Source organism: Triturus cristatus, chromosome 7 (genome assembly GCF_964204655.1).
Source record: "Triturus cristatus chromosome 7, aTriCri1.1, whole genome shotgun sequence".
Lineage (NCBI taxonomy): Eukaryota > Metazoa > Chordata > Amphibia > Caudata > Salamandridae > Triturus > Triturus cristatus.
The window spans coordinates 1,616,978,239-1,616,999,820 of NC_140590.1; the positions used below are offsets into that span (position 1 = coordinate 1,616,978,239).

At 46.6% G+C, this 21,582-nt stretch overlaps 1 protein-coding gene and 1 long non-coding RNA gene across 3 annotated transcripts in view; one reads left to right on the forward strand and one right to left on the reverse strand.

Annotated features, from left to right (window-relative positions):
* LOC146812525 (purine nucleoside phosphorylase-like) overlaps positions 1–21,582 on the reverse strand; it is a 71,452-nt gene that overhangs the window by 33,308 nt on the left and 16,562 nt on the right. The window contains exon 1 of one of the 2 annotated variants that reach the window (XM_085619543.1): positions 20,052–20,161. The exons of the other annotated variant lie outside the window; for it this stretch is intronic. The gene's annotated coding sequence lies outside the window, so the exon portion shown is untranslated. Of the gene's footprint in view, positions 1–20,051; positions 20,162–21,582 lie in introns of those variants that run through there. 2 annotated transcript variants of the gene reach the window in all.
* The window catches only part of LOC146812526 (uncharacterized), a 77,853-nt gene that overhangs the window by 26,969 nt on the left and 29,302 nt on the right, over positions 1–21,582 (forward strand). Inside the window, exon 2 of the long non-coding RNA XR_014966870.1 lies at positions 1,177–1,318. This is a non-coding gene — a long non-coding RNA (uncharacterized LOC146812526). The remainder of the gene's footprint in view (positions 1–1,176; positions 1,319–21,582) is intronic.

The window sequence follows — 21,582 nt, forward strand, 5'->3', positions numbered from 1 at the left end:
CCAGAGCTGGACAAAACCTCTTGGTCTGCATTTGTTTTCTGTACAGTTGACATTCTGGGCAACTATCCCATTTGTGAGAAGGCACTGACGGGCCTCCAAAGTGGACAGGCCTAGTGGCACCTTTCTGTACTATACAAAAGCTGGAGAGGTGAAAGAAAGTGAGAATGTTTGTGGTGTGCAAGGATTTGATTGGGATGAAGGAAAGCAGCGATGCCTCCAGCACGGGAAACACCATGGTGGGGGTTTGGATGGAATCAGTTCTGCTATGAAAATATGCCCTGAGCACATTGCATTGGACTGCGGCGAGAACAGGAGTGTGCGTCACTGAGGCAGTGCTCTGTAGATGCAGAAAATTTCAACGAAAGGCATGTCGCTTTGGGAATTTGGATCCATAAAGTATATTTTTTGCTCAACGACAGACTGGTGTAAACTCGAGAGAGGTGCTGCTATGAGATTGGACTGGCCTTTTTTTTAAGACTCTTCCATTTTCGTTCATTAGGGGATCCTAATCAGAGAATTTGCAGTTGTCTTTCCTGTTGGGCTGTTGCATTATTGGTTGCCATGGGGTGCGGTGGGAGGGTTAGATGATCATTGCCTGTCTTAGGTTTAGGATGTTGCCATGTTCCCCCTGGGGTACAAGAAGCCCAATGACAACCCATCTGGCCTCGGTTAAACTATATGCAGTGTGGCTCTTGAAAGGATTTACTGGATTGGCCTCTCTTTGTGTCACTCGCTCCTGTCTGAAACTTCCCATTGTTAAAATGTTAAGATCTTCCCTCTGCCTATTTCCTTGGTGCCTCCCTAGGCTAACACTTTTCCCTTGAATGGCCTTTTCTGGTAGCCACACCCGCTGCCACCAGTCTCAATGAGTAAGTTTCCCTTCTCCACAGCCCCTTTCATTCAGGTGATTGCACGTGAGCTTGTCCTTAGCTTTATTGCTGTATTTGGGTGATAAACTGGTCCTAATTAGGTGGAACCTTTGCCCAGACAGTCAGGGTATGCAAAAAAGACAACATACTATTGCAATATGTGCTGCAGTATGCCTCATAATTTGTTTTTTATCTAAAAGTCTAATTTAGTCTTCTCTGCTGCATCATTTAGTCTACCCCTGTCGTTGTGATTCCAGTGGTCATGGCCTCTTGTCAGATTGTGTGATTTGTGAATACTCTTCTTCAGCTCAACCGGAATTTCAGCGGAGAGTGACACGTTACAGACTCTGCCCCAGCCCTGCTTGGCAGGGGTGCATCCCGAATATGGACCCCAGTTATCGACAGGACAAAATATCGAGGACAACAAACCGGAAAAAAGATATCGACAGGTAAGGAAGTCTACATTTTCTGTATCTAACTCACACATATGTACAAACGCTGGGCATATATCTTCAAGGTATGTAGATGTGGAGTTAGGAAAAGTAAATCTATAGTTCCCTGTATTCACTTAGCTTTCAATATTTGGACTCTCGGTATTGTCTCCTTGCAGGCACGGCCCGTGCAGGTAAGAGCGGTGAGGCGGGGTGGGAGGGAGTCGACAGATGATGGCGAGGGAAACTTACATTTAAAAGAATGAAAACCACTTACCTTGCGCTCGCCACATCGCCGAGCCGGCGGTGCGGCGAGCGCAAGCTAAGTGGGTTACTGTTTTTTATGTGTTTCCCTCGTCGTCATCTGTCGACTGCTCCCGCCCCACCGCTCTTACCTGCATGGGCCTGCCTGTCTCCATAATATTCTTGTATCACGATCTTCTGGGGGTCGATATTCCGTAGTACAATCCTACTGGCCTTATCTGGGCACTGGCTTGCCTTGATATCTGCCAGCTTCCCGTGTAGGTCAGTGCGTCTCAACTCCTTGTTACAGAAGGTCAGCGGTGCCCAGGTGGCATGTGGGCAGACATCCAATGGGAATATTTGCTCATTTTCCCTTGCTGCAATACGGCTTAACCTGCAGTGAAAATGCTGAGCAATTTAATTTCACAAAATAAAAAGCAACGTGTGTGAATTTTTCCAAATTGTGTGAGATGTACTGGCCTTTTCTGCCTCTGTTCCATGATACTTCTCTCCCCCTCCCCAACAACGCAAACCCACAAGACTTAAAAGACTATACAGTATGACTGTTTATTAATTATTCAATATATGTCTTTCACATAGCGCTACATGTGGAGTCGAGCTCCTTCTGGGAGCCCATGGATGTGCCAGTATGAATAATAAGATGCAGGATGCAGCAGGATCCCAGCACCTGGATAACCTCACGGGTGATTAGCTGTGCTCTACAAATCCCGATTGATTGATTGATTGATATATATGGGCAGGTGTAAGCACAGTAAAGGAAGCAGACAGCAAAGCAACTGTATTTCTACTGAACCTGACAGGTTGAAGAGGATTGGTTTAAGCTGGACGACTTTGATGGAAAGACATATGTAAATATCAGTAAAATGATAATGCAGTGTCTTGACCTGAAATTGAATGACCTGTCTTCAAGCACAGGTGGCACGGCTTTCCTAGCAAGGCAGCCTTGTTGCAAGCTGTTCTGCCTGGGACAAAACGCAAGCAATGCCGCCTATGCCACATGTGGGGGACGCCATGTTTACAGTCCTGGCCTTTCTTTTGGCAACCCAGTGCATTCTGGGTGTTGTAACCTTGGTTTGATTCTGTTTAGACAGTGGGACTGATGCAACTGATTACAATGTTTTGCAACGGAAAAATAAGTCTAGATATTTGGTGTAAGGAAGGCAAGCAGCTTGGTGGCAGCCCCTGCCACAGGCAGACTGGTGGCCCATTTGACAAACCTGGATGTACCTGCTGACATCAGTCTGTAAGGCCCTGCTATAGGGTAGAGCGATGTTTTCAGTTTATGGAAAGGGAAGTTAATCCCAGGTAAATTCACCTTTCGAGGCTCTGCTTCCTTTTACCACATACTGAAAACAAAAACAGCTGGTAGCATCCCTCAGTAGTCCACGGACTTCAACGGGATGTAAAGTTTCCTAGCTTTCACATCTGAAAGTATTAAATTCTAATCAGGACACGCAGGCAAGGTGTATGCCTTCTTTTCCATTACTTGCATATTCAACAGCCTGTTTATCGTCACCACCGACGACATCAGGGCCATGCTGGACAATGGAGAAACCGCGGCCCTCATCCTCCTGAACCTTTCGGCCGCCTTCGACACCGTCTGCCACCACACCCTCCGCACACGCCTCCACAACGCAGGGATCCACGACAAAGCCTTGGACTGGACCACCTCCTTCCTCACCGGCAGAACCCAGAGTGTCCGCCTCCCCCCATTCCGCTCTAAAGACACCAAGATAATATGTGGCGTACCCCAAGGATCGTCCCTCAGCCCGACACTCTTCAACGTCTACATGGCACCGCTCACCAATATCGTCCGATCACACGACCTCAACATCATCTCATATGCCGACGACACCCAGCTGATCCTCTCCCTCACCAAGGCCCCCACTACCGCCAAATCCAACCTCCACGAAGGAGTGAAGGCCATCGCGGAATGGATGATAAACAGCCGCCTGAAACTGAACTCGGACAAGACGAGGTCCTCATCATCTGATCCACCCCCTCCGCCTGGGACGACTCATGGTGGCCGGCCCCGCTAGGAGCTGCACCGACGCCCACTGACCACGCAATCAACCTGGGGGTCATCCTGGACTCTGCGTTGTCTATGACCCAGCAAGTAAACACCGTCTCCTCCTCCTGCTTCAACGCCCTCCGCATGCTCCGCAAGATCTACAGATGGATCCCCACCGGAACCAGCAGGACGGTCACCCAGGCCCTCGTCAGCAGCAGACTGGACTACGGCAACACTCTCTACGCAGGAACCTCAGCCAAACTCCAGAAATGACTACAACGGATACAGAACGCCTCTGCACGCCTCATCCTCGACATCCCCCGCCACAGCCACATCACAGCCCACCTGAAAGACCTGCACTGGCTCCCCATCAACAAGAGGATCACCTTCAAGCTCCTCACCCACGCTCACAAAGCACTCCACAACACCAGACCAGCGTACCTTAACCAACGACTCACCTTCTACACCCCGAACCGCCAGCTTCACTCCGCTGACCTCGCCCTCGCCCTCGCCACCGTCCCCCGCATTGGTCGAGCGACCGCCGGCGGCAGATCGTTCTCCTACCTCACTGCAAAAACCTGGAAAACCCTCCCCATCTGCCTACGACAGACCCAGGACCTGCTGGCCTTCAGGAGGCTCCTCAAGACCTGGCTGTTCGAGCAGTAGTAGCACCCCCTACCCCCACCACCCCTAGCGCCTTGAGACCCTCACGGGTAAGTAGTGTGCTCTACAAATGAACTGATTGATTGATTGATTGAAGACATGAAAAACTATCAACACAAACAGAAGGACTACATGTTCCAGGATTCTTTAATTAAAATGATAACACAACATCAACGCTGCCACTAATCAGGATTGAGAGTCTTGAATAAACCTGTCTCCTGTAAACCAACCAGCTCTTATCGCTGGGAAACAGACGCCATGTTAAACTTTTTATATCTGCCAATCTTGTTTGTTATCGATACCTAGAAAAACAGCACATATGCCCCATCTCGATATCTGATTCTTATACAACAACCATTTTCTAAACCTCCTTTTCAATATACAAAGAAATTCATACAGTTCCTAGTGTAGTACAATACCTTAGCCAAACTAAATTATTTAACTTCATTACAATGAGTGGTTATGACTCTCAAAGTAACCTGTACACAGTTTTTATCAAGAACTCTTGGGAGAGAAAGCCTCTGTCTCTGTGCCTCTAATAGATTTCAAAATTTTTAGATGCAAAATCTAGGAAATTTTTCATTCTGTGTCAGGACCGGAGGCAAGGATTATGCTCGCTCAAAGTTTCCCCACGTTGGACACAGGCTGGAAGTAAAATCACTTAAATATGGATTCGGAAGATCATCAGCCACCAAGGACTTCAAGGCCATAACGCTCTCGCACCATCTATCTAATATTCATGCTAGCTTCAGCTAGCATGAATGCTGTACCCTCTGGGCCAAGGTGGCAGCCAAAGCCAAAGGGCTCCAAAAATAAATTGGCAATTGTTTGGCATTTGTAGGTCTGCACTGACCTGAACAGAATTTATACTCCTTCAAACATTGAACTATACAACGATTCTAATGTTTGGAAAACCTCACACAGAAGGAGAGCTTAGTGGACGTATTTACGGTGCTAAGTGCGTTATACGTTCCAAGGCATGTAAATTTGCATGCAAACATACAGATTAATACAACATCTATTCCTGGTGGTGTTGTTTTAGTCTCTGTGAGGCACCTATCAGTGATCTGTAAATGTTATTCAATCAGCCTTAATCTGTGTGAGTTATATATCATTATTTATTTACAGATTTCAATTAATCAGCCCACACGTGTTACACCCAGTGAGATGGCTTGAGGGCCTAGGGCTTTTTCAAGCTACAGTGATCTGTCAGTATAGAGAATTTTGAGCGTAGTGGACATAGTCCTATGGACGGAGGTGCCACATCAGGGTATAGTGTTGTGACAGATGGCAGGCACAGTGAAGCAAACTGTATAAGTCGGTGGCGTCAGTTGAGGACAGACAGCACCACAAATTAAGTTCCCTATACGGACAGACTACTTGATATAATCCTAGGCTTGCAGCCATGTCAAGGTAGGTTAAGCCTTCTGGACAGAGCATGGGCTGTCTATTGCACGACATATTGTGGCTTACCAAGAACATAGCGGAGCTTGGAACTTACCCAATGTTTACTATTGGTTGACTTTCCTTGTCATTCCCATTTGCCTGCTTCGTTTGCGTGTCCTACTTTGTCAATCTTGTATTTGTCCATCCCATGGAGTATTGCCTATATACAGCCTGCTTGATTGGCTGGCATTTATGCTTCCACTGCTTGCTTTTCAAGTTCTACTTTTTTTGCGTGAAGCACTCAGAGTGTGTGTTTTCGAGCCATCTCCCTCGTATACATCTCTCCCCGCATTCTGTGTTGCTATCTGTCGCTGACTGTTTTTTCCAGCCTTCTTCTCTATTGTGCTCTCCTATGTGCTTCTCTCCCACCACTCAAGCCCTCTGTGTTGTTTTCCCCCAACTCCTGTTTTGCTCTGACGCTCACCCTTCCCCATGTTTTCATGTCCCGTTCAGCCTCTCACCATGTTGCTTTTGCGTCCCATCCTGCGTTATTTTGGGGGCCCACCATCCCCCGTGTTGTTTCTCGGTCTCCCCACCTTCCCCCGTGTTGCTTCTATTTCCCCGTGTTACTTTGCCACTCACCTCCACACCTTCCACCATGTTGCTTTGCAGTTAGTTCCACTCTCCCTTGTGCTGCTACTGCTCCCTAGTCCTCCAGCTTAAAAGATAACGCCTTTGCACCTTTTATTTTATTTGTATTTACTGATCTAACTGGGATAGCTAACTAAAGGGGAAAAAAGTGCCTGGGTCATTTTGTAAGCATGTGAGGTGAACACGCCTACAAAATGACATTCGCACCAAAGGTTTTTTTAGCTTTAGCCTTCCTGCACAGATAAACCATTGGCAGGGCCAATTTCACAAGGGCATGACCTATTGACTTTGCCTATGCTTGGTCACTGAGTAAGTGCTGAATGCTTATGGTATTCACTGAGTAAGTGCTGAATGCGAATGCTTCTGGTGTTCACTGAGTAAGTGCTGAATGCTTCTGGTGTACACTGAGTGCTGAATGCGAATGCTACCGGTGTTCACTGAGTAAGTGCTGAATGCAAATGCTTCTAGTGTTCACTGAGTAAGTGCGGAATGCTTCTGGTGTTCCCTGAGTAAGTGGTGAATACGAATGCTTCTAGTGTTCACTGAGTAAGTGCTGAATGCTACTGGTGTTCACTGAGTAAGTGCGGACTGCTTCTGGTGTTTACTGAGTAAGTGCTGAATGCTTCTGGTGTACACTGAGTGCTGAATGCGAATGCTACTGGTGTTCACTGAGTAAGTGCTGAATGCAAATGCTTCTAGTGTTCACTGAGTAAGTGCGGAATGCTTCTGGTGTTCACTGAGTAAGTGGTGAATACGAATGCTTCTAGTGTTCACTGAGTAAGTACGGAATGCTTCTGGTGTTCACTGAGTAAGTGGTGAATACGAATGCTTCTAGTGTTCACTGAGTAAGTACGGAATGCTTCTGGTGTTCACTGAGTAAGTGGTGAATACGAATGCTTCTAGTGTTCACTGAGTAAGTGCTCAATACGAATGCTTCTGGTGTTCACTGATTAAGTGCTGAATGCTTCTGGTGTTCACTGAGTAAGTGCTGAATGCTTCAGGTGTTCACTGAGTAAGTGCTGAATGCTTCTAATGTTCACTGAGTAAGTGCGGAATGCTTCTGGTGTTCACTGAGTAAGTGCGGACTGCTTCTGGTGTTCACTGAGTAAGTTCTGAATGCGAATGCTTCTAGTGTTCACTGAGTAAGTGCTGAATGCAAATGCTTCAGGTGTTCACTGAGTAAGTGCTTAATGCTTCTAGTGTTCACTGAGTAAGTGCGGACTGCTTCTGGTGTTCACTGAGTAAGTACTGAATGCGAATGCTTCTGGTGTTCACTGAGTACGTGCTGAATGCGAATGCTTCTGGTGTTCACTGAGTACGTGCTGAATGTTTCTGGTGTTCACTGAGTAAGTGCTTAATGCTTCTAGTGTTCACTGAGTAAGTGCGGAATGCTTCTGGTGTTCACTGAGTAAGTGCTGAATGTGAATGCTTCTAGTGTTCACTGAGTATGTGCTGAATGTGAATGCTTCTGGTGTTCAATGAGTAAGTGCCAAATGCTTCTAGTGTTCACTGAGTAAGTACTGAATGCGAATGCTTCTGGTGTTCACTGAGTACGTGCTGAATGCGAATGCTTCTGGTGTTCACTGAGTACGTGCTGAATGCTTCTGGTGTTCACTGAGTAAGTGCTTAACGCTTCTAGTGTTCACTGAGTAAGTGCTGAATGTGAATGCTTCTGGTGTTCACTGATCAAGTGCTGCATGTGTAAGTGCTGAATGCTTCTGGTGTTAACTGAGCAAATGCTGAATGCTACTGATGGTCAACATGGCCTTTCCATTTAACAGCTGTTATTCTATCAGTGTTTTCAATAGTAATTAGAAGAATGTGCTTTATAGAAAGGACTTCATTTCGCTCCTCTAGTTTTACTACTAACCAGTGTAATAGTACCCAATTTTCCAACCTCCAAAGACTGAAAGTCCGAGTCAGTCATGCCGGATTGGGATGTAAAGTGGTGATCTGACTTCTATTTGGGCCTTTGTTTTGACTGTGTGAAGTGTGTGCTATGTTGTATCTGACATCAAGCAGCACGCCGTGGGCCGTACCATGACCAGTGGCGCTGGCTCCGAGCAGTACACACTGCCTGTTTTCTTAGCAGGGCTTTCGGACAGCACAGTTCAGAAACAGAAGAGGCAAGTTCTGCTTCCTGCTCCCGAGTTGCTCCGCCTGGAGATCACGCTTTAACCTTCCGAAATACCGAGTCAAAGAGGAAAGCATAAAAGCGGCAGCTGTTCACGGTTAGGCCTTATATTAGCGGCGGTTCGGCCCTATATTAGCGGCTCTTCGGCCGCTTAGTCATAGCTACCACCAGAGTAAAGGGAGCGAGTGGAGTAACTTCGCAGTCAACAGTAGGGGGCAGTGATGAGAACGCCAGTAGGAACAGGGAAGGTCCCCGGTACTCTGCCTACCACAGGACCTGGAGAAAATCCCCACCTCAGTCACTCCTGAAAACGTTCACCTCTTTGACCAGTTTCAGTTTCGTTTCCTCGGCTGTTCAGCGGTTGGACAGACACTGATTCAATATCAAAGTCCACTCAGAGATGACACAATGATCGTGCCAATATTGGACAGTGACCCGGGGCGAAACACGGGCCCCTGCAGCCCAGGAAGGCTCCCAGCCCTTTAAGCGGCCCCAACCCTTCATGGACCCCACTGATCCCAAGACCTATGAATATCTGTGAAATATGGGCGTCTCGGGGCCCCCTCATCAGGGTCTGCAGGGGGAAGGGCGCATGATTTCAGGTGCACATGATCAATACAGGCCCCAATGTGTGTTGAAATACAGACCACCGCACACGTCACAATCCGCACCGCAACACTTCCCACCACAGTACGCAAAGCTTTTTCACCACAATCCAAACCACAACATGTGGCACAATGCACACAGCGGTGCACACCACAATGCACTCTAGAATGCACACAGTACACGATACTGCACGCGTGACAATGCACACTGCAGGAAACGCACCAATCAATAGCGTGGTGCTGGTGCACACCGTAATACACCGCGATATAGACCAGAATAGCAACCACAACACATAACAAAACATATGCCTCAAAACATACAAGAGCACATGCCAAAATACACACTCCAGAATACACAAAGGAGTAGATGCCGCAATTCACATCAGAATACACGGCACAACACACGGGTCAATGCGCACCACAGTACAATCTGCAACAGAGACCACAATACACACCACGGTGCAAACCACATCAGACTTAACTGACACCACAGTACATACGAGAATACATGCCACAATAAATAAAAAAGTGACACCACAGTACGCTCCACAATAGACACCATGCACAATGTAATAATACACACCAACATACATGCAGCAATGTGTGCCAGACAACATACCGTAATACAGAGTTGAGTACGTGCCACAATCTACAAAGTTTGCCCCAGTACACATCACGGTACATGCCACATTAAACAACACTTGTGAAAATACACAATATAATATATGCCACAATAAACATGACATCACATGCTACCCCACACCACACGGGATGCCACAAATCAGAGGACGCCATATGCCACAGTAACACAAAATACAATAAAATACACCCCACAGAACACCAGAAAACACACTATTAACCGTAATACTATACGTACCAAAAACGCACCACAATACACACCTTGGTATACACAAGACACACTACACACAAAGTATGTGTCACAAAGCATAACTGATGACATGCCACACGTTACAGAAACATACACAGTACACACCACTACATATGCCACAATATTCATGAGAGTACATGCCACAATATACACCATAAGACAAACAGTACACTACACACTGCAGAACATGACATTCATCACAACATATCCCACGGTACATACAATGCACACACAACAAACAGCACAGTACACATCGCAATACTCAGCACTGACTGAGTCATACTAATAAGTCGGTGCTCATCACATCCTTGGATGTAGGGATGAGTGTCCTTTGCATAATTTGCATTCATGTAATTAAGAAGAAGTTCCGCAAAATGATACCAAATTACACATAGTTATGCAAAATGTAAATCGGGTTTTGTGTTATATTCTAGTGCAAAATGCGTCCTTGCATCAGGTTTTGATAGGAGAACGCTTTTCATGCTAGAGAAATTAGTGCAAAAAAAGCAAAAGCACTGCAAACAAAAACCGCTCTCATTCTCTTGTTCCCATGCTTTTGCATTACATGTTTACCACAAATGGCACATTTGCAGTACATTTGTAGTGAATGGTGCAAAAGTTATGCAAAATGGCATAATTTGTGTAATTTTACATATCAAGTGTAACACGAAATTCCTGAAATTACACAAATTGCTCCGGCGCAATTTAAATGTCACCCATTGCAAACATGGATGGCCCTGAGGATGGCAGCTGATACAAGCAATGCAAGTGTTTATTTGATTGATCTGTCGTCTGAAACTGTCAAACACCCTTCTTCCCTCCCTGGACCCCTTGCATATGTTTTATTTCGCTCCCTCCTTTCTCAGTCCCTTACAGTTATTCAACACAGGATCCCACAGGATCTGATAGCCCTCTGTAGAGTCTCCGGATCTCCACATTTTCTCCAAGGACATGAGCCTCCACATGTAAGAGAAAGACACACGGCTCATAATTGGGCTGGAAGGTGACATGACGTTGACTTCATACTTCCAACATGGTATGAGCCTGGTCTGGGCGTGGATAGGCAGCCACTGACTCGTTAAAAGCGGACATAAGGTTGTTTCCTCGTGTCCATTCGCAGTATGCCACTGCTTATGTTCCTGCTAGGGTACCTCATTCTTCTTCTGTTATTTGCTCAAGGGATCCTACATTCAGGGGTGCATGCCTAGGAGGTCACAGTGTCTCAGTTCTGGCTGACACTCTTACCTCCTCATCTTCACCTAATCTCCTCCCTGAGCTGTTTCAGGAAGACTTTAAAAACAAGACTCGTTGTAAAACCTGCCTAAAATCTCACATAGACCTATTTTCTCACCTTGGCACCTTCAATGTACATGTGTTTAATAAAGTAAATAGTAATATAACATAACGTATAGAGTTTATGCAATGTTTGGTAAAATGGTAATGGTAACATTGAATTTCAATTTTGCAATGCATGCACACTATTTTTATATTTCACAAATTATAAACAGCATCCAATGAATGTTCATACATGACAGATGTCTGTATTTCTTTTGGGGGCGCCTCTAAATGCTCACCCCGTCCACATCCTGTAGGAGTGGTGTGATTTTAAAAATATCTTGAAGAATACCTGCGCCTGGATGCCCTCACAGATGATTAGCCGTGCTCTACATATTCACATGACATACCATAACATAACAATGGGGACAGAGTGGGGACATGAATTATAATAAATTGATGTTTATAGACTACAAGCTGACCTGGTGCTGGGTGCAGATGTTTGGGGAGGGTCTGCTGGAAGAGGCGGGCAGGAGCAACAGATGTATATCAGAAGATGGGGAACCCAGGAGGACTATGAAAGTAGTCGACTTAGAAAAAACTAAAAAGTGATTGGTAGAATGTTGAATTAATCTCAGTCACTGGTGATTACTGCGGCTGCATTACAGCCTATTGTTCCTGTTACCCGCTATGCCATGTTACTCAGAGAGTGGCCATATGCAAATCAGCCTTGGTCTGCTCCATTAGGAACAGTCCAACCAGAATTGCCAGGCCAGGTCCCTCCAGATGGTAACACAAGCAACTTCTGCCCAGTTTCAGCCTTTGGCACCTCATCAGTGAGATGCAACTTCAATCCAATGGAACAGTGAGGATAGGATCCACGTCTGGCATATCCGTCACACGTTGAGCTTCTCTCCTAGAAAAACAAACAAGCACTGGCAAAGCAATATATCTGAGTTTAAAGTGCTAACACATACAGCATTATCTCATTAGGGCGAGATACAATAAGGAGAGAGGAGCAGACAGAGAGGCCTGTAGTTGTAAATGAGTCCTTTAAGTAGTCCTTTGAGTCCTTTAAGTCCTTTAAGTAGCTCAATGCAAGCACTGGAGAGGAGATTGAAGGATACACCCAACAGCCTATAGTATTAGGTAAGTCAATGGCATATGTGATTCAGCACCCCTTTACCACCACATATTACAAAAGATTTAATCATATGATATCTGTAATCGTAGTCAAGTCAACAAAAAATCAAGAAGTATGTCATCACACAATTCCAGGATTCAACAAATTCGTTTTAAAAAACGTTTTTCTCTATTCAGATTTCTTCTTAAAACTTCTTTTCGCTGTAGCCACAGCCATCACATGATAATCATTTTGTAATGTATGGTAGTATAGGGGTGGTAAATCACATATGACATTGTTGTAATTGTGGACTTTGTCCCGTCTGGGAGTATATGCTGGCTGGTCTCCCAGATTTGTGCCCCGAGTGCTGTTTTGTTTTCTCGCCATGTATCCACTAATGTGATTAAGTGCAAAAAATGTGCCTCGGCCATTATTTTTGTAAATCAGCCACTGGGTAAGGGGTGAACACTGCAATGGGCTGTGTGAGGAACCTATTGATGAAGTGGCCAGACACTCTCCATAGAGATTGATTTAATTAATATATTCATTGTTTTGTTATTTACAATGAGAATTGCACAGGCCTGACACAGAGAGCCTGGGGGTACCACGGTGATCCTCTGAGGCGAAGCCAACGAGCTCTGAAGACGGAACGAAAGTAAACAAGCATTGGCATAGCCAATAGGTCTCGCCTTTGGTACCTTATAAGTGTTTAGCGATGCAACAGTTGGATAACTAAATACTTATAAGGTCCCAAAAGCTAGACCTATTGGCTATGCCAAGCGGCCGTGGGACCACTAAAGTGCTCGCAATCAAACATCAAAGCGGCCGGGCGGCCGCGAAAGTGAAAGTAATCGCGATCAAGCGCGGCGCGCGCGCCCGCGCACAGGCACTGTAGCTCTAGGCTGGCCATGGTAGCACTTTTTGGAGCCCTCTCAATAAGTCTCGCCAGACCAGCGCATGCGCTGGGTCAGGCGAGACAACGTTGTGGGCACTTTTGGGTCCGCGTCAGCCCCCTCCTGCCTGTGCGTCCTGCGGGGTTTGCAGCATTTCATTTGCTGACGTTGAACTTTCTTCTTTCTAGCGAGGAGACTTCCACCCGCCGGTACACTCTGTACGCTTGGTTTTAATGGGCACACTGCAGCGCCGGAGGACTGATGGCTGGAGCGCGGGGTGGTGGTGGTGGTGGGGGGGGTCGGCTCGTGGGGGTGGTGCCTGGTACACACGGCTCTAACGGCGTCCAGCCCCCACCCTCAGCTGAAGTCACACCACATCCTAAAGTAAATGAAACTGGTTCTCTAAGTAATCCATTACAGTAATCACGTCACCGTCACACTGATAATTACGGTGAATGATTACTTGCCCTCTCTACTCCTGCGTGACTCGCGTCGAATCTCTAGCGTTAGATGTGACATCTCTTCTATTTCTCTCGTATCGCACTGAACCGCAGCCGTGTCTGAGATCACGGTCTGCCTCCGGGCCCTGTCTATGAACCTTTGTCTCACACTCTCCCCGTCTGGCTGTCTCACCATCTCTCCCACCCAGTCTACGCCGTACCCTCTCTGTCTCAGCCGCTCACTCTTTCTCTTTGTGACCTTCTAGTGTCTGACCCTCTCACGAGGTCTCTGTCCCCCGCTCTCCCTCGGAGTTCCTTGTCTGTCTCCTAGTCTAACTGTCTCAGCACGCACCTCCCACTGAGCCCGTGCTGCTGCCTGTCTCTGAGCTTCAGCCTGTCACCCATCCTCGTTGTCCCTGTGACCTCCTCTGTCTCTTTGCCACCTCACGCCCGCAGAGGTTCTTACCTGTCTCTCAGTCCACCTGTCTGCGCCCCTCTCACTTCCGGTCAATCTATGCGGCTCCTTGTCTGTCTCAGGCCTTAGCCTCTGACTTCAGCACTCTCAGTCCATGCGTCCCCCCTCTATCCCTGGGGCTCCCTCTCTAACTCTCAGCCTTGGCCTCTGACTGTCTCTTAGTTTCCCTCTCTGAGCCCCACTGTCTGTCGCCTGGTGTCTTCCCCCGAGGCCCTTCTCTGTCTCAAAGACGCTGAGCCTCAGCTCTCACTCTATCTCTTACTCTAGGTCTCTCCGATGCCCTGGTCCGTCTGTGAGACAACTAGACAATTCAGGTTATCCACAGACAATACAGATCATTCTGATAAACACCTCACACAGCAGAGCTATCACTTAAACTATAGTTTATTGATTCACACCTCAGACTGCACAGCTGTCCCTTAAGTTATGCAGAGCCCACTGACTCACACCTGAGGCAGCAGAACTATCGCTCATGTTACACTGAGGCCAAAGGCGTACGCCACAAACACCAGGGCTATCTCCAGGTGTATACCCTGCATTCATCGGATGTCTATTACTGTTCCTTTCACATTGATAACTTTTCCAAATCTAATAAGATTCCTAATTTGAAAAACATAACTGCAGATCCGGCTCCTACACCTCAGAGGGCAGAGCCACATCTTAAATTATTTACAATCTATTAACTCTCACCTAAGACAGCAGCGCTATCCCTAAAGTTATACTGTGCATACTGACCCAGTCCTCAGAAGCTGAGCTTTAGATGTGGCTACGCAGATCCAGGGGCTTCCGCCTCAGGCAGCAGGACTTATCTCTGAAGTTACAGTGATCCTACAGATTCACACCTCAGACAGCAGAACCACCTCAGACAGCAGAGCTATCCCTAAAGCTACATAGAGCTTTGTAACTCGCACCTCAGACAGCAGAGCCACCCCTAACGCTATATAGAGCTTTGTAACTCGCACCTCAGACAGCAGAGCCACCCCTAACGCTATATAGAGCTTTCTAAACGCACCTCAGACAGCAGAGCTAACCCTAACGCTACATAGAGCGTTTTAACTCGCACCCCAGACAGCAGAGCTATCCCACAAGCTACATAGAGCTTTGTAACTCGCACCTCAGACAGCAGAGCTAACCCTAACGCAACATAGAGCGTTTTAACTCGCACCCCAGACAGCAGAGCTATCCCACAAGCTACATAGAGCTTTGTAACTCGCACCTCAGACAGCAGAGCTATCCCTCACGCTACATAGAGCTTTCTAACTCGCACCTCAGACAGCAGAACCATCCTTAAAGATATACACCCAGGTAGCAGAGCTATATATCTTACGTTAGGCAGATATTACTGACACACACACCTCCGACGATGAGCTATCCCTTAATTTATACAGAATCTACTGGCTCACGCAGAACTATAGCTAAAGGTACACAGATCCTACGGACTCCCACCATAAATAGAAGAACTTTTCGCACAAGTTATACAGATCGTACTGACTCGCTCCTCGAGACAGAAGAGCTATCCCTCACGCTACATAGAGCTTTCTAACGCGCACCTCAGACAGCAGAGCTCTCCATAACGATACATAGAACTTTCTAGCGCGCACCTCAGACAGCAGGGCTATCCCTAACGCTATATAGAGCTTTCTAACGCGCACCTCAGACAGCAGAGCTCTCCATAACGATACATAGAGCTTTCTAACTCGCACCTCAGACAGCAGAGCTATCCGTAACGCTACATAGAGCTTTCTAACTCGCACCTCGGACAGCAAAGCTCTCCATAACGATACATAGAGCTTTCTAACTCGCACTTCAGACAGCAGAGCTATCCCTCACGCTACATAGAGCTTTGTACGCACCTCAGACAGCAGAGCTATCCGTAACGATACATAGAGCTTTCTTACTCGCACCTCAGACAGCAGAGCTATCCCTCACGCTACATAGAGCTTTCTAACTCGCACCTCAGACAGCAGAGCTCTCCATAACGATACATAGAGCTTTCTAACTCGCACCTCAGACAGCAGAGCTATCCGTAATGCTACATAGAGCTTTCTAACTCGCACCTCAGACAGCAGAGCTATCCCTAAAGCTACATAGAGCTTTCTAACTCGCACCTCAGACAGCAAAGCTCTCCATAACGATACATAGAGCTTTCTAACTCGCACTTCAGACAGCAGAGCTATCCCTCACGCTACATAGAGCTTTCTACGCACCTCAGACAGCAGAGCTATCCGTAACGATACATAGAGCTTTCTTACTCGCACCTCAGACAGCAGAGCTATCTATAACGATACATAGAGCTTTCTAACGCGCACCTCAGACCGCAGAGCTATCACTCACGCTACATAGAACTTTCTAACGCGCACCTCGGACAGCAGAGCTATCCGTAACGCTACATAGAGCTTTCTAACGCGCTCCTCAGACAGCAGAGCTATCGCTCACGCTACATAGAGCTTTCTAACTCGCACCTCAGACAGCAGAGCTATCCCTCACGCTACATAGATCTTTCTAACGCGCTCCTCAGGCAGCAGAGCTATCCCTAAAGCTACATAGAGCTTTCTAACTCGCACCTCAGACAGCAAAGCTCTCCATAACGATACATAGAGCTTTCTAACGCGCTCCTCAGACAGCAGAGCTATCCCTCACGCTACATAGAGCTTTCTAACTCGCACCTGAGACAGCAGAGCTATCCCTCACGCTACATAGAGCTTTCTAACTCGCACCTCAGACAGCAGAGCTATCCATAACGATACATAGAGCTTTCTAACTCGCACCTCAGACAGCAGAGCTATCCCTCAAGCTACATAGAGCTTTCTAACTCGCACCTCAGACAGCAGAGCTATCCATAACGATACATAGAGCTTTCTAACTCGCACCTCAGACAGCAGAGCTATCCCTCACGATGCATAGAGCTTTCTAACGCGCACCTCAGACAGCAGAGCTATCCATAACGATACATAGAGCATTCTAACTCACACCTCAGACAGCAGAGCTATCCCTCACGCTACATAGAGCTTTCTAACTCACACCTCAGACAGCAGAGCTATCCCTCAAGCTACATAGAGCTTTCTAACACGCACCTCAGACAGCAGATCTATCCATAACGATACATAGAGCTTTCTAACTTGCACCTCAGACAGCAGAGCTATCCATAACGATACATAGAGCTTTCTAACTCGCACCTCAGAAAAGGGACTGAACATAAAGAGTAATAGATTGGACTGGGAGGGATAGTACAAGAAACGGGACTGGAAGTCCAGAGTAATAGATGGGACTATGAGAGATTGTGCTAGTAAAGGGACTTGAACATGCAGAGTCATATAGGCAGGGGCGGCCTTAGGCATGTGCAAGCTGTGCACCTGCACAGGGCCGCCAAACCCCAGGGGCTGCCACGAGGAATCGGATACAATCAGTGGTCGAAGTGGGCGGGAACGGCAGGGCACGGCGTGCCCCAACTTCTTTAATTCTATGGATTCCGTGCCCTACTTTTTTATTTCGAACATGCGTCCCTGGACATAAGAAATATCCAAGCACTGCAGAGAAGGCTGGCATTAGTGGCTGTTTGGGGACGGGCGGGGAGCAGAGAAGGAAAAGGTATCCGTCTCTTGCTTCCTGCCCAGACAAGACAAGGAAGGTGTCCAATCCACCCATCAACCAGGTATCGCAGTACCTCCAGGTTTGCAGCTGCCCCCCCCTCTCTTTCTTACTCTTATTCCCTCTCTGTCTGTCTAACTCCTCCTCACTTACCGAAAACCGTGACTCAAGAAATGGTTCTCACCCTCTCTTTCTTCCTGTCGTTCATTTGTTCCCCTGTGAAATGGATGCAAAAAAGAAAAACACTTTTGCTGGAAATGCCGTTTTGACATTTTTCTATTCCAAAGTGCAGCCACGGAAATAAAAGGTTCAAAATATGAAAAATCAATAAATAAAGCAAGACGGAATGTTCTTAAAGTGTCCAGATCGGTTTTATTCAAACCCCAAAAACATTAGCGTCACTTTACTCAGTTTGCCAGTGAAGCGCTGTTTTCCCCCAGTGGGGAAGTGCGCCAAACCTGGAGGTACTGCGATACCTGGTTGATGGGTGGATTGGAAAACAATGTGTACGGCGGCTTTGTGTTCACGAATGTGGTCTTTTTAAACCATACTGCTTACGTTTTGTAAGCATATAAGCAGTGGACATTGAAATGGGTCCTTTCTCGGCCCTGTAGTTTTCAGGCAGAAGCACTCACTGATTTCTGAATAGTGAGTGTAAAAGCGTTAAGTTCACCATGTTGTTCCTGCTTACATTTCACAAGCTTTATTGAATCTTTCATTCCCAATGAGTGTTTTCTTTTTCCAGGATGTTGTTACTTTTTCCTTTAGGGAGCATATTGCTCTTGCCAGTGATTAATTTGAATTGAGTCGCATCCAGTTGTTTATAGCAGGTCAAATTGGATTGTAGTTGAAGGCAATGTGAATTTCTCTCAGTGGGGCAGTATGGTGTTCAGTGAGGGAGCTGATGTAGCACTGGGGGCAGAGCTGCAGAATTTAGAACTGAGGAACCAGGTTCAGCCTTCATGAGCAGTCCACCAGACCACTCTCCTGAGGGAGCACATTCCCACGCTAGACCTTAGAAGACCCTGCAAATCCGAAAAAGGGCCTGTTGTCTTAACACCAGCAAGTGGACCCTAGCAGTGGCGTGTGGGTTCACCTTGAAGGCTTGCCCACCACAATCCATACTGAAGTTCACCTCCAGTCTTGTGGGCAGGCCTATGAAGTAGCAGACCCTAGAGCAACAGTGAGGTCACAGGACCCCTGAGAAGAGCTGGCTCAAGGGTGGTGCGACCGGTGTGACTGCAACGGGTGCTGACTTTGAGTGGGGGCATTGTATATTATGGTTTTAAAAGCACTTGCTGCCTCCTTCCTGGCCTACAGCAATTTTCGGCAATAATAAAAATGTCATGATAACTCCGGTGAATAAACGTCTTACTAGAGCGAGATCGGAGTTTTGTCTAGTGGAAGTTTTGACTCATGGAAAGATAGCGCAGAGGGTTAATGTGCCTGCTGCTCAGAACATGTACCATGCCCATCACAAAGTGCACATATTGTAAATAGGTCAGTGGGTTACTGCTTTTGTCAGTAAGATCCTTTTGCTACTTGCAGTTTATAAGTTAAAATCCTAACAAAGAACAGTGAGCTATTAACTTTCATCTTAGAGCTGCATACAAACTGCAAGGTATAAACTAGAGCTTTATGTTTTTTACCCTAAGCCTTTGATTATCCTAATGTTGCAAAAAGTGTTCATTTGGATAGAAATCAATAATGATTATTAAAGGGAACCTCCAATCATGGTATTAAGTTTTAAATTCTGAGTTTGTGTTTCTCCAGATCAATCACTATTAAACTATACTGCCTACTAATATGGTTGTCATGTGACTCCTACACCTTGTAGTCCACTGTCTGATGTAACATTTCCCATACAGTGATTTACACACGTAAAATTGTTGTCTCTGTGTACATTGCTGACAACCGAAAATCCATGGCTCAGAAACAAATGGCTTGTTCTTCCACTTTTAAGCATATTTGGGACATTCTGTGATTAGAAACATATCCCACTTTGTGAATTTATTTTAATGTCAATATCTCATATTAATCGTTAAATAATCATGTGTATCCATTGGTTGAATTACATAACATAATAAGCTGTAAATGGTCAGTGAAATGCCAAACAAATACTAAAGATTGGGATGTTTTGCCAATCCTGGCCACACCTCTAACTCCGCCCACTGATCCCATCCTCAGGTTATTCCCGCCCTCTGATTCTCCACCCACAGTTCCCCTACTTTTTTTCCCCCACTTCGACCACTGGATACAATACATATTTGTGGCGGCCCCTGGCAGGGATTTGGCCGCCTCCGGTTTCCACTAACTTGCAAACACCCTGACCGTCACCCCCCCTCTTCCCGCACCTGTGTTCCTCGTTCCTGATTCGCGCCTCCCCCGCAACGGTCGCGCGGCGCGCTCACGGAGGCCACCATCTTTGTCTGTCTGTCTGGTCTTCTATTGTCCATCCGCGGCTCGGGACGAAGCCTTTTACTGCTGAGCTGGTGGCGTCCGCGAGATCTGAGAGCCTCCGCGTCCGGCCGAGCCCTGTGAGGAAATATGAATTTTGTGATCAGTTATGTCCCCTATCGTAGACCCCAACGGCTCCATGTGCATGCTATAAGTACATGTATGTTCCCTCCAGTTCCAGTTTTGCAAGACGCAAATACATGTGCGTCCACAGTCAACATGTCCTCTATCAGATCCACCATGAATGGGTCAGATATCCCATTCCTAGGTATGAAAGGCCACCGACTTTATGAGGTTCACTTTCCACATTTCACAGATTCAGGCGAGTAGGCCCTGAATTCTGCCATCAAGCCTTTTCCTGCCTTCTGCCTCTGAAAGCTCCAGTCCGAGCATGCATCTGTATCCATGAACTTTGTCCTACTCCCTGCGCGGCTAACGGTGCCTAATCCAGCCTGTTGCCTGCCAAAAACTGTATTTCACCTTCAAGATTATCTGCTCCGCTCCTCATCCGATGCATTCCTGTCTAGTAGTTTAGGTAAACATTCTTCCAGCTACCGTGCAAAGGGTCAGGCCTCACTGTCCTCATGCAAGTAATTCATAGCCCCTGTTACCATGGAAGATTCCTGCCCCCTCACATCTCATGTAGACACTTAGACGCTTGTACACGCACTAACAGTCAGTATAGAATAGATTCCGTCCGAGAGACTTTTCCTTTTGGATAATACAGTTCTTTAAACATAAGATATCAGATATGATTTGGGATTAGGTTGACATGACCCCCCAGACTTCTGTCTCCACATGTAGAGCTAAATGTCAAGTCCCCTTCACCCTCTAGTTGCACGTCAATCACACGTCATGCGGCTGCGCGCGCATCTCTGCCAAGTATTTCTGCTGACATTGCAGGATTCTCTCATGGATCCACCCACTTGTGACATCATGTTTAATGACGTATTTGGTTACACCTATGTTTACGCCTTTTTTCATTACGTATGTGTATTATATCTGTATTATCAGCTGTTACGCCTCTTGCATCTGTCTTAATGTAATGCTTTCCATATAAATACCATTACTTGTCAATAATGTATTGCCTTCCTTTCCTGAACCCTCATGGTGATGGAGTGTGAAGCCTGCAATTCGAATTGTATTTCCTTTGTAGAGGAATAAAGCCTTTTAGAACCTCTAATACCACGGATTCTGCCTCTTATATTTACTGAGTTATTCTTACTAGACCTTACCGCATAAAAAAATAGTACCGGTAATGAAATATTTACCACAGAAATTGGCGCCCGAAGAGGGACACTTTCTCATCTCACGCGCCGGAGGTGCGTTGCAGGCCCGGTCTCCTGCCACAGCTGAACGGACAAAAACGCGTACCTGCAGGATTTCCTGTATCTCCCTCCGGCCAAGCGGAGGTGACTGAGGCTGCGA